At 40.6% G+C, this 13,990-nt stretch overlaps 1 non-coding gene across 1 annotated transcript; it reads left to right on the top strand.

Moving 5' to 3' along the window:
* Positions 1-13,430: 13,430 nt before the first annotated feature.
* Positions 13,431-13,537, top strand: LOC141624317 (small nucleolar RNA R71). The gene has a single exon (XR_012534128.1). It is a non-coding gene; the product is annotated as a small nucleolar RNA R71 (small nucleolar RNA).
* Positions 13,538-13,990: the final 453 nt, after the last annotated feature.

Here is a 13,990-nt window from a genome sequence, read left to right as displayed (position 1 = left end):
TAATTGAGCGTGATAGTCGTCTGAGTATTGATAATGTCTAGATGTTAGAGCCTTTAAATTAATACTATATAGCCTTAAATGTGGCCCGGATTTATTGGGAATGTTATTTTGGTTGTTTTACATTGTGTTTTGTTGTCGTTTTCTGAGATTATAGCTCGGAGGTTAGTAGTTTGGAATTTACTCTTGGTGTTGAATTTTTAAAATATGCGGATGGGATGAGTTGTTTACGCTATGAGTGTTTATGCAAGTTACATTATTAGACCGTAGGAAATTTATGAACGTATTGATGAGGTAGCTTACAAACATAACTTACAACCTAATTTAGAGAGAGTTCACAATATGTTTCACGTTTCTCAAAATTTGAAAATATATTAGTGACCCATCTCATGTTTTGGACACGGAGACTATCAAGCGTGATGAGGCAATGACTGAAGAGACTTCGGGTGCAAATTTTGGATACTAAAATGCGTAAAACTCGTAGATGGGAGACTCACATGGTTAAAGTTGTATGGAACAATGACAATAAGAGACAAACACCCTCATCGTTTTATCTAATGTACTTGTTCGCTTCGTGGACGAAGCTTTATTTTAAGGCCGCTATCGAGGCGGGCAGGATTAGGTGTTCAAATAGAGGGCTTCCTAATATGTACCATCACCCCTTACTCAGATATTTGTGAGCATCTGTGTTCATTGGCATCGCGAGAGTTATTCTAGACACAGAATGCTAAGGGTAACATATTTCTAAGTGTTCATCTAACCACTTTGTGTCTTGACATGGCACGAGGTATTCGAACGGTTCCAATTTTCAATAAAAATTGGTGGTGACTCCACAAATGCAGGCTTGGTCAAACCTTTCACCGGTTTCAATGCCTCACAAATCGGTAATGGTCATGACGTGCTGTGGCTTTTGCCAGGGTTCCGTGGGAGAAGTGTCGCCGCCTTGACACCAACGCGCAGGATGTCGCGTGGCGCAGGTGGCCTGTGTCCACTATTTGCGGACTCCGCTGGGGATGATACAGTTAGACTAAGACTGGTGTTACCTATGGTGAAACTTGAACAAGGTTAGGGAATAGTTCACATGAGACAGTTGTCAGTTTTTATTACTCAACCTTCTTAGGTTGTTTTAGCCAGCCTTCCTAGGCTTTTAACCAAACTAATTCGACCAATCGTCCCGTCTGGATGGTGCAAATTCCTATTTGTGCCCAAAGATGGATAGCGATTGATGTCAACCATACCATGATGCTTACTCATGTTTGTATCAAAAGCTTTCACTACTCGAGCGAATGGACTAGGAATCGACCTTACTCATGTTTGGCACAGACCTCTCCACAGACCAGGGTTTGATAGCTTGGTATGACAACCCACCCTTTAAACCAAAACCTTCTAAAAGCACTCAGCATACCGTTATAATGCCTATGCCTATACTTGTAGCTTGTATGTTATCACCTTTTGTAAACAAAACTATAGCGAAATTTTCAAAATAAAAAAAAACAAAAAACTTTTCTTCCAAACGTAAATATAAATCTTTCAAAAATGGCCTAAATGGCGCAAAGTCAATAAAATCAAGTCGTAACTCTGTCAAAATTTCAAAGGTCTTAAGCATTACACTGCCATTTTCAAAGTCACTTCGAGTCATCACATGAGTTCTTCGAGTAAGTGTGCAATGTGGTCGATTGTGTTTTGATTCAACATCGGTTCTTATCCAAAGTCCAAGATGGTCGGAACTAACGAAAGTCAAGGAAGCGTCACGGTCAACCCGATGGTAATGGTAATAATCAACTCTTGGCTGCACTACTCCGGCTCTAAGTAAGTCAAGATGTCGCATATGCTTGTCTCAAAACAATAGAAGGCCACATTGTGGCGGTGGAAGCCAGACTCCCTCCTACGGATAGTCCTATTCCTGACATACCATTGCGCGACGATCCCCCACCCTTTGAAAAACCTGAGATCGATCCTCCTATTCTCACTAAAGCAGAAAAACGTCTTCAATATCTGGAAGAACAACTAATGTACCTCAAGGGGGATGACATCTAGAGAGAAAATAGCAGAAAGTATGAAGCAGTGAACACTCAACTGCCAGCCAACTTCAACATGACTGACATCCCGAAGTTTAAGGGGCACGAAAACCCTCTAAACCAAATTCGTGCTTTCAAAGATTACATGATCAAGGGCATTAAGCCAGATTTGTTTCTAAGGACCTTTCCATCATCTCTCGACACCATTCCCAAATAGTGGTTCTACTATCTAGACCACAAGAAAATTGCTACTTGGGATGATGCTGCAATCGAGTTCACTAAACAGTACGCAGATAATGTTGAGATCCAAGTCAACATGCGCACCCTAGATGTCCTCACCTAGAATGAAAAAGAAGGTTTCACCGACTTCCTAAGTAGGTGGAGAAAGACTAGCACTCAACTAGTTGAGCGTCCATATGAGGCGACTCTTGTGGAGAAATTTGAGGACAATCTAAAGCCTATCCATACAAATCACTTGGGGTACCAAAACATCAAATCTTTCAAAGATTTAACAGTGCTAGGTACAAGGATCAAAGACGATATTCGTAAAGGACTCTTGTCCAAAACTGTGGGACGCGGATATTAAGGCTCAACATCAGCTGGAAGTCGTTCCTATGGCTCCACTAGCAAAAACGACGACGTCCACCTCATCATGTCATCTAAGAGAAACAATACACCAAGGATGTTCACTGACATTGGTGACACATACTGAAATGCGCTGAAAAGGTTGTCAAAATAAGGCAGAATCCAACCAATAGGACCTACACCTGACCCAGAAAAGAAGTCTAAATTCTGGGATGGCAACGTTTATTATGAATATCACAGGGGTAAAGGGCATGATATAGAAAACTATTATAAGTTGAAGAATGCTATTCAGGACATGATAGAAGATGGGCGCTTGTCTATCCCTCCCGCAAGTAAGCGTAACAACAAAAAGAATCCTCTTTGAATTCTGATGATCTCGGGCGAGGAATCCACCTTGGATTGCTTACACCTTATCTCTCCAGTCAAAGATGAGATTAACATGGTTGACCACGGAGAAATCTACTCTACCATCGCACCTACTATCGCAGATTTTGTCACATGGGCAAATTGCGCGAGTAGAGAAGTTGCTGAACTAGAGGCTATTGTGTCGTCCCTATGCAATCCCAATGTCTCGCCCCAAGAAGAGGAAGCCACGCAAATGGCCTTTACTCTATCTCACGAATCTACAGTGCAAGAAGTCATCATGGTAGGAGATGGTTTGGTTCAACATGTTATCGATCTAGAGGCCGAAATTCTGCGTTTGAGAGAGCTCCACACTATCAATGGCGTTTGGACAGACGACGATGAATATGTTTACCTCAACGAACACCGTCTATTCAAAGCCTTAGAAGATCTTTACGTGGATCATCTTACTCGATCAGGTCGCCCGTATCAAAATGTCACCCCGGGACAGACGAGTAATCCAGCTACCAATGGGAATGTCGCGCCTCCAACAGATAGAAATGAGGATTCAACCACTGATCACCTAATGAACAACTACAGAAGACAAAGGCTGATCTTTCAGTCTGGCAACTAGTGGCTAGTTCATTTCCACATCGCCAAGCTTTACTGCAAGCATTGAGTAAATCAACGTGGCACACGACTATACTCCTAATGATGTAGTCAATCTAGTCCTCTAGGACTTAATCAAGCTAAGTAACCCAGTTACTTTCTCAGATGAGGACTTGCCACCTTTTGGCGTCACTCACAATCTAGCCTGATACATTACTGTCACACGTCTTAAGAATAATATTCCCATGACATTAGTGGATGATGTCTCCACAGTCGACGTCATACCACTACAAATGGCGTATAAACTAGGCATGATAGAGTCGGATTGGACCCCCGAATAATCAGGGTGTTTGCGCATACGATGGCACACGGCGTAAAGTAATATGCCTTATTAATCTTACTGTAGCCACTGGGCGAGTTAAAAGAAAGGTCAATTTCCAGATAGTAGACATCGAGGCATCTTTTAACATACTTCTAGGCAGGCCATGGATTCACGCTTCCAAAGCTGTGACATCCACACTTCACCAAAAGATCAAGATCCCTTTAAATGGCCAAGTAGTGACGATCACTTCGTCACCCACTAAAGCATTAATCGAGCAATATGTTCAATAATCAAGTTGTGTCGAACCTAGTGCACGAGCTAGGAGGATTTCAGATCATCAATATCATAGAAAGTGAATTGGCTCCTCTATACTTCGACCCATATTCTAATCTGGTGGTCAACCATATCCTCAAATCCCAGGGATACTTCCCAGGAATGCCACGAAACCCTATTGATCGGTCCGTTTCGTGTTCACAATTGAATAGATGTTGTCGTTGGGTCACGTCCGAATCAAAACACAATTTATAACTTCACAAACAACTCTACAATTAGTAAAGAGGCAAGTAAAGGTCGGATCCCAAGGGACGGGAATTGGGATGAGATTTCTATTGAAAGTAGTGGTGTCTTAGGAGTGTCACAATTTGGGTTGATGTAGAAGGTCACTAACTAAAATAGCAATGGAAATAAACAAGCAAGATGAATTAAAAGGATTGTAAACAATTGATAAAAAGCACTAGGGTGTCATGGGGTCATAGGGGAATCATGGGAATTGATCATACAAACATGTTCTCAAATTATAAGCAAGCAATTATTGTTGTGATGGATTGAGTTGGGTTATATCTTACAATCCTAGGAAAGTTTGGGTCCCGGAGCCGAATCGATTAGATTGTACAACACCTACAAGTCGACTTAATCTTTCCTACTCAACAACATGCATGGTCTAATGAGACTCGAGTTGGTTTATGTCTTACAAGTCTCATTGAAAAGATAGGTGATGGGTAAAAAATGCAAGGATTCATAGGCTCGCATTTCATCAAACATAACATGTGCATGAGTTGAGATCAAAACAAGCAAGCAAATAAACCATGAAAGCATATTAATTTAAGCATGAATCATTCCCCATTTTGGCTTCCCCTAATTACCCATTAACCCTAGCTAGGTGACTACTCACTCATTATCATTTTGATCATGCTAGCAAGGTTGTCAATCATACCAACAAAATGAAACATGATGAATAAATGAAAGTAATTAGCAATAATTAAAAGGGATTAAGAGGATTATACCTACTAATGATTCCAATAATAAAGCAAAGAATAAAAGAAGTACTTGATGCTTGATTGAGAGGTTGTCAATCTCCCAATAATAACCCAAATAATCTTCAATTACCCAAAATAGAGGATGAACAAAAGATAGATTAAGGAAATAAAACTTGTATTAGAACTTGATTAATTGTTGATTACAAAACTAAAGAGAGATTTGATTGATATTAACTACTCTAATAATTGATAAGAAGAACATACTCTTCTAATTAGACTAATTGGGTATTTATAGTGGAAATTAGGGGGATGCATTAGGGTTAACTAAGGGCTAAACTAGTAATTACACTTTTTAGATTGAGCAGGGAGGAGCCGGTATTTTTCGAAGGAAGGGCTTCTTTATTTATAGCTTGGAGAAGACGAAATTTCGCTGTATTGGAATCCGTGCGTTTTGGAGTCGGGACGGGCGGATTCTGGCAGGGGAAGACGGGCGTCTTCAAGGGAATCCGGGCGGATTCTGGTGGCTGCTAACCCGGGCGTCTTTGGCAGAAAACGCACGGATTGTGCTTGTGGAGGACGGCCGGATTGTAGACAATCCGCTCGGATTGTACCTCAGCAATATTTCTTCTTCTTTTCTTCCCTTTTCTTCATAAAATCCTTGGGTATTTCCTCGGGGACTCAAGATCCTTTCTCAACATTGCTCATCTACTATAATATGTACAAAGGCCTTCTAATCGTGTCTCTCCTTGATGCTTGGTCATTGAATTCAATCAATTTAGTCTCGTTTTGCCATGAAAATGCAAGATTCTTACTCCTTTCCTACCAAGGGAACAAAATCTCAAAGAATATGCAAAACAAAGAACTAAAGACAATAAATGACCCAAATATGCACTAAAAAGCATGGGAACAAGGCTATTTCGGGGGCTAAATATGCGCTAATTATGGTCACATCAAATATCCCCAAACCGAACCTTTGCTCGTCCCGAGTAAAGAGGTGACAAAGACTAGGACCATTATTTAAACTAACCTAATAACATAGCCGATATGAGACAATTAGCGGGTCTCACTCCGCCCCTTCAACTCACAACAAGACAACCATGAGGTAGGATGCCTTCTTGCAAGGCAAGGTGGGTCTTGCCAAAATGGCGACACATCCAAATATTAAGCACACAAAATCAAATAATGGATGCATCTACAAAAGGAATAGCCACTTCCTCATCAAGTGGCGGAGGCACTAAAGAGGAACAAATTTAAGAGCATGTAGTCCTTCACAAATACTAGTTCAACAAATTACTAAGGCTAAGAGGATGGCACTAAATCACCTCCAAATGGCGTTAAACTAGACTACTATTGTCCTCAATTTCCAAATGCTTTCGTCAAGGGCGATCGGATGGTGGTGGAATGATGATCCCTATGATGCTAGTAGCATATGACATGACAAGTCTCGAATTCTCTACAAAAGTAAAGGTCATGGATCATCCCAAGCTCGACAAAGTGGCTTGACAAAAGGCTTTTTGGGAATGAAATGCTCAAATCTTTATAAACAAAGGGTGGATATGACTAGTATTCAAAATTTGACCTCATTTAACTTTCACATTTCAAAAATTTAAGATGGGGTTTGTCCCTTCCGGGCTAGTGTCCTTTGCTTTCGCCAATCGCTTATTAGGCAACCGGTTAACCTCTAGACAATAGCTTTTCGGGGTGATAGTCACTCTGTCTCTGGGCGGTCGAATTCACAACCGTGTGGGGGCCCAATTCAATGGATCCCGCTCCAAAGCACATCGAAGTGGTACGCCTCCATCAAAACAATTAAATTTCTCAACATTTCAACATTTCATAACATTTGGGGTTTCCTTGGCATTAAATTACTTCCACATGACAAAAATCTTCGAAATGAGCACTTCAAACTTATTGATATAAAGTATTTTTGGGTTGCCTTACCACAAGGTCAATCAAGGTCAGCTAGACAAGTTAACCAAGTCCATATCGCATCACGGGGTTGGATAGGTGACTCACATACAAACCCTTGACTAGGCTTTGGGTCATGGGTCAAAAGACACTAGTATGACACAATCTAGGGTGTTTTACAACCATTCTAGTAGGCAAAGTCTTAAGTCGAAAAAGTATTTGTAATGGCTTAGTTGCTCTCGTCAAAGTTCCTAATTAGGCAGTTTTCAAAACTTTTTATCTAAATGCAACTATATGCCATGATGCAACTATTATACACATCCTAATGCAAGTGATTCTATCAACTAATATGACATATAATCTAAATGCAAGTCCTAAGTTCACATTGTTATACCGCATCAATCAAAATAAAGCCACATAGTCATTAACATAAAGAGGAAAAAGGAGATTGGAAATATCATACCATGCGGTCTTCAATATCCTCATGTCTCGGATGTGGCGTAGTCGATCAATGTGAAAAAGGATAGAACAAACACAATGTATACAAAACAATATACAAGACTACACTACAAAAGGAAATAAACATGTTTTTGGCTTTTCAATTTTCAAATTTTTATGGATTTTCGAAATTTTTCAATTTTTTTGGATTTTTTTTTTTTGGTGAAATGTGAAAAATATATTAAATTAAGGCTTATCAAGCCAGAGTTTTACACTGATCACCATTACAATTTTAAGCAAGCAAAACAAAAATCATCAAATGCCCATGGTTTGCTTCTACACCGTGCACAAATTTCCTCTTTGATTCGCTTAACAATGGACCAAGGAGCTTCTATCCTGGCTTCCAATCTGCAAACATTCCTTGCATACCATAAATGATAGATCAGAGCCATGATAGAGGCCATAAGAACCTATTTTTTAAGAAGGGACCTGCATCTCCAACTGATACACCAATTGACCAGATTGTGAACTGGTAGAGCCATGCCCAGCCACTGCTGGAGCAAGTGCCAACATCTCAGATTGTACTCACAGTGATAGAAAATATGTTCATGAGTCTCCTGTGTACCCAAGCAGAATTCACAAAGAATATGCAAAACAAATATGTTCATGAGTCTCCATGGGTTCGACCCTCACTAGGTGACAATTTAACACATTTTATAAATTTTTTTGGATTTTTTGAATAAAAGTTAAGTTAGAATTCCCCATCCCCACACTAATATGGGCATTGTCCTCAATGGCCAAAATGATGGGAAATTATGGAAAGATGATGCATGATTTCTACACTAAATGCAATCTACACTAATCTACACTACATGATGCATGGTTTTTGTTTATGACGGAGAGGATAATTTAGATTACTTCCCATTGTGTATGCAGTAACTTCCCCAAACCGAGCTAGACACTATTGCTAATGTCCTAAGGATGGGTGTAGTTCATGCACACACTATGCAATGCATGAAACTAATTTGTCATTTTGGATTTTGAAAGTGGGAACAATTAAATGAGAACACCTCAATGATACCGAGGTGTGAGTCCTCCATGGTGCTAGGACTACTCCAACAATGATCAAGAAAAATAATTAAAAACAAAGAGAGAAATAGACAAACCTTGAGAGGGTAGGAGCCTCCAAAGCTTTCTAATCTTCCATCATATCATCACTATCATCATCTTCCTCATTAGAAGTGGTCTCATTGCCACTTCCCTCTTCACTTTCTTCTTCACCTTCTTCTTCACCTTGCCCATCATCCTGTTCTCCTTCTTCACTTGCTTCCTCATCAATGTTATCATCAACCTCTTCATTACCAATAACCTCATTATCACCCGGAACAACCCTAGATGCACTCGGAAAGAAAGCTTCTCTATCCGCCCAACTAGGCAAAGGACATGAAGGATCAAGTAGTCCTTGCCTAGCTAAGTGTAGGAGAGGTGGATATTGAGCCAAGTAAGCATTTTTCCAATCCTCAAAGGCTTGCTTGTGCATTGCTTTCATGAAAAGAGTAAAATAATCATTTCTTGCTTCAACGCCATCGGGCTTGAACTCTTGGTACTCGAAAGGGTAGGGTGGTGTGACAATGGAAGAGGAGGGCATTTCAAGTTCACCCTTTTGTTGTCGGATAATGTACTCGGCCTCTTTTGAAAGGGGAAGTAGATAGTTGGTCCGGTGGACGCTTAATCGACAAATCTTTGAAGGCAAAGTGAAAGATCTAGCCTCACTAGTGAGCCATCCATACTTGGTGTCAAGAGGGTTATGGGCAACCCACTTGTACTTGTGTATCATAGTATGCATATCAACGAGATGACCACCCTCTTTCGCCTCATACTTGTTATCTTTGTTGAAGTTAGGATCAAAGTATTTAGCTAGGATAGTGACTAGGCCGCCATTCACGATAACGGTAGTGCCTTTCTTCCCACAATAAATGTTGAGCCATCTATCCACCAAAAGCCTTAGAGAGTTGAAAGGCTTGGTGTGTACCCTTCCAATGTTCAAAGCCGACTTAAGAAGAACAAAATCAAGTTTGGTGAAATGGTTGGTATCTTTTATTGCAATGATGGTGTTTCTTATGACCTTGTGCCATACTCTTATGCCCGGATGGTGGACTAAAAGAGCACGACTAGCATGAAAGTCTTCAAATTTCCTTCCGGAAATCGCCTCCCAAAGAGGGTCGGGGTCATACTTTCCAACATTCTTAAAATAACTCGGTTCATCACTAAGACCCAAAGCTTCACCCATTTCCTTAAAGGAGATGCGCCTACTAACATTAGCTAGACGGAACTCGAGGTTCTCCATAGTCTCAACTTTGTTAACTTTCAAAGAACTCAAAAATTCTAAGGTAAGGGAGGGGTATGTCAATTCTTTTGATTCAAACAATTTCTCCAACCCCATGGCTTTAAAGAAGGCTCTAGTTTGCTCAAGGACACCCAACTTATCTAAGGTATCTTCACAAATAAACTTGGTGGATTGAAATGATTTTCTAGCAAACTTGGCAAAAGTGTCCCTATGGGATTTGGAAATGAAAGTTACCTCCGGATAGTGCGAAAGTTGATCAATTTCCGGAGTAGTAGATGTTCTTGCTCCCATATAAGGTTGTTGTTGTTGTTGCACTTCCAAGTTTGGGTTTGCTACCACCATAGCCAATGCTTTCTTTGCTTGAAGACTCTTTTGCCTTAATGAAAGTGTCTTTAACTTTGGTGCCTTTGCCTTTGTTGCCTTTGTTGCTCCCTTAGTCCTTGCCATTGATGAATTAACCAAGAAAAGAGTGAAAAATCTTCAATTTGTAGTGTACCCAAATCGATTTAAATGTGAAAGGCTTTGCCTTTATGAATTCAAAAATCGACTCAAAGGTTGAAGATTTTGTGCTTGGTTTTGATTTTTATTGAAAAAGGAGTGATTGATTTGTTGTTAGAAGGATGTTTTGATTTGATTTTGGTGAATGTTGTTGAGGAATTTTATTTTTGTGATGGAGAGGATGAGGGTTTTGAGGGTTTTGAGTAGTGTTATGAATGAAGGAATGAAGAAATGAATGTGGGAGGGGGTTTATAAAACCCGAAAAATTCGAACTGCAGGGGCAAGACGGGCCGTTTCTGCTCGGGACGGGCGGATTCTGCCTTTTCTGGGTTGGGAAAAACTCGCCTAAAGATGGGCGTCTTTCAGTGAAGACGCTCGGATTTGCAAACACAGGACGGGCATCTTCTGCAGAAGACGGGCGGATTCCTTTACAGGGATTTTTCTTGTTTTCCTCAGCCAAAAAGATGGGCGTCTTCCCTTCAGGACGGGCGGTTTTTTGCAGACGGGCGGATTAGAATGTAGGACGTCCGGATTCGTTGACAGTAAAAAAATTAAAAACTTCAGCTCATTTCAAGACGGGCGTCTTTGGCACAATATGCCTGGATTTTCTGATGACGGGCGGATTTTCCTGAATCCGCTCGGATGCGACCCCTTTGTACCCGGATTCAGTTCCATCCGTGTACAATGCATATCCCTTGTCATTTTTCCATTCTTCAAAATATCTCGTGTTCTTCATTGTGGGGGCACTACTAAGGCATGGATAGCCTAGGCAATTGCCATCCCCACACTAAGCTAAAGCACTACACATCAATTGAAATCATTAGTCCCTCCCTCACTTCTCTCAAACATGACAATTATCTTGATCAAAGTATAAAAATCCAAAGATGACAAAAATGCAATACAAGAATTGAAATGCAAGTTAGGGAGTTAGAAATATTTACAAATGGTGGTTTAGGGAGGACTCCACCAAACTCTCATTCTTGATGAGATGTAAAGGGGGCATGTCCAAGGTGTTGTTGATGTTGCTCAACACCTTGAAGAAATAATCGAAAGCTTGTTCATTGTCGTGATAAAGCTCTTCAATAGACCTTGGCCCTTGTTGTCGGTCTTGATCGATGGCATTACCAATGTAGGGATTAAAAATCCCTTCAAATTCGTCGTCCCAAAGACCACAAACTTCATTAAGTTGATCATTGAAAATCTCTTGATTTGATGGAGACAACTCTCCCAATTTCTTTTCTTGGCCAATGAGGCCATCCTCTTCTTCTTTGCTTGATTTTGATGAGCTTTGCAAGCTCTCCTTGTCACAATTCACTTGCTCTTTGAATGGAGCATCTTCAATTTTCTTCTTCCATTGGAGTTCCGACTTCTTCCTATCATCCTTCCGGCTATAATGATCAATCATGAAACACGGTTTATGTTAACGAGGAGCTCTCATAGTCTTGTCAAGATTAAAAGTTATACTTTCATCTCCCACTTCTAGAGTGAGCTCACCATGTTTTACATCAATCACCGCACCCGCGGTGTGTAAGAAAGGTCTTCCTAGACTGATTGGAATGTTGGAATCTTCCTCCATATCAACAATGACAAAGTCCACCGGGATGAAAAACTTCCCAATTCGTACGGGAACATCTTCCCATATCCCTAATGGTGTCTTCATCGATCTATCGGCCATTTGGAGTGTGATATTGGTGCATTTAAGCTCTCCCATCCCCAATCTTTTACTCACCGAGTACGGCATAACACTCACACTAGCCCCTAGATCACATAAGGCTTTGTTGATCGTGGTGTCGCCAATGGTACACGGTATTGAGAAGCTTCCCGGATCCTTTAGTTTTGGAGGTGAACTCCCTTGAAGTATTGCACTACTCACCTTAGTTAAGGCGATAGTCTCAACTTTCCGGATCGACTTCTTCTTTGTGAGGATGTCTTTCATGTATTTCGCATAGGCCGGCACGTGATTGATTAATTCCGTGAAAGGAATCGAGACTTCCAAATTTTTCACAATTTCCATAAACTTTCCAAGTTGGTCATCAAATTTGGGCTTGGCTTGACGACTTGGAAAAGGAAGTCTAATCACAATGGGCTCCTTCTCCTTGACCTTGTCTTCATTTTTCTTTGAAATTTCTTCTTTTGATGCTTCTCCATCCTTGGAGTTTTGCACAATTTCTTCTTTATCACTAGCTTCCACAACTTCATCCTCAACTTGCTTCTTCGGTGCTTCATACCTTGTACCACTTCTCAAGTGAATGGCACTAACCGTTTCATGTCTTGGGGGATTACTTTGAGGTGGTAATTGCCCCTTTTGTCTTTGTGAGCTTGAAGATGCTAGTTGAGTCAATTGGGTTTCCAACATCTTGGTGTGAGCTAGGATGTTGTTGATGGTGGTTTCCTTTGCTTGACTATCTTTTTGCATTTGAGTGAAAAGTTCTTGTTGATTCTTTTGCATTTGGAGGACCGCTTTTTGAACATCAAAACCTTGGTCATTTTGGTGATTGTATGGATTTTGATTTTGGTAACCTTGGTTTTGATTGTAAAAGGGTCTTTGATTTTGGTTCCTCATGGGAGGTGGGATGTATGTTGTTTGAGGGTTTTGAACATTTTGGCTTTTGTATGAGAGATTTGGATGGAATTTGGTGTTTTTATTGTAATAGTTGGAATAAGGGGTACCACTCTTATATGCTTGGAAAGCATTCACTTGTTCATTTGTTCCCCTACATTCACTTTGGTCATGTCCCAAAGTTCCACAATTCTCACATATCCCACTTGGGATTGATGAAGATGCCGTCATGGCATTAACATGATGCTTTGGTGATTTTAAGGCTTCTTCAAGTCTAGCCATAGCTTTTTAAAACTTCAATTTGATTGTGTCAATGTGAGCACTAAGTTGAGCACCCAATTGAGTAACGGAGTCCACTTCATGCTTTCCTCCTCTAGTAGCCTTGCGAGGTCTACTATATTGTGAGTTATGGACCGCCATTTCCTCAATTTTGTTCCATGTTTGATTGTCATCAACTTCGGTGAACATTCCATTTGATCCCATGTTGAGAATGTTCCTTGAATCTTCATATAAACCGTTCCAAAATTGTTGTACCAAGAACCATTCGCTAAGTCCATGGTGAGGACATGAGCGACAAATTCCTTTGAACCGCTCCCAAGCTTCATAAAAAGATTCTTCATCCCTTTGCTTAAAACCCGTAATTTGAGCTCTTAGCATGTTAGTCTTTTCCGGTGGGTAGAATTGTTTGTAGAAAGCTAGAGCCAACTTCTTCCAAGAATCAATTCCGAGAGTGGCCTTATCAAGGCCCTTAAACCATTGTTTCGCGGTGCCAATTAGAGAAAAAGGAAATAAGACCCATCGAATTTGTTCTTGAGTTATACCGGTTTGAGAAATCGCATCACAATAGTCACAAAAGGTTTCCATATGAGAATGAAGGTCTTCACTAGGCATCCCCCCAAATTGGCTCCTTTCGACTAATTGGATAAAGGCGGATTTGGCAATAAAATTTCCGGTTAGATGTTGTGGTGTGGGTGATCGAGTCCATTTGGTGTTCACAATTAAGCATATGTGGTCGTTGGTCAATGGTCGATACAAAACACAATTTATACTTCACAAACAACTCCACAATTAGTAAAGAGGCAAGTAAAGGTCGGATCCCAAGGGACGGGT

The sequence above is a fragment of the Silene latifolia genome, chromosome 1, assembly GCF_048544455.1.
Source record: "Silene latifolia isolate original U9 population chromosome 1, ASM4854445v1, whole genome shotgun sequence".
NCBI lineage: Eukaryota > Viridiplantae > Streptophyta > Magnoliopsida > Caryophyllales > Caryophyllaceae > Silene > Silene latifolia.
Note: the sequence above shows the minus strand (reverse complement) of the source record. Positions and strands in the feature narration are given on the sequence as shown.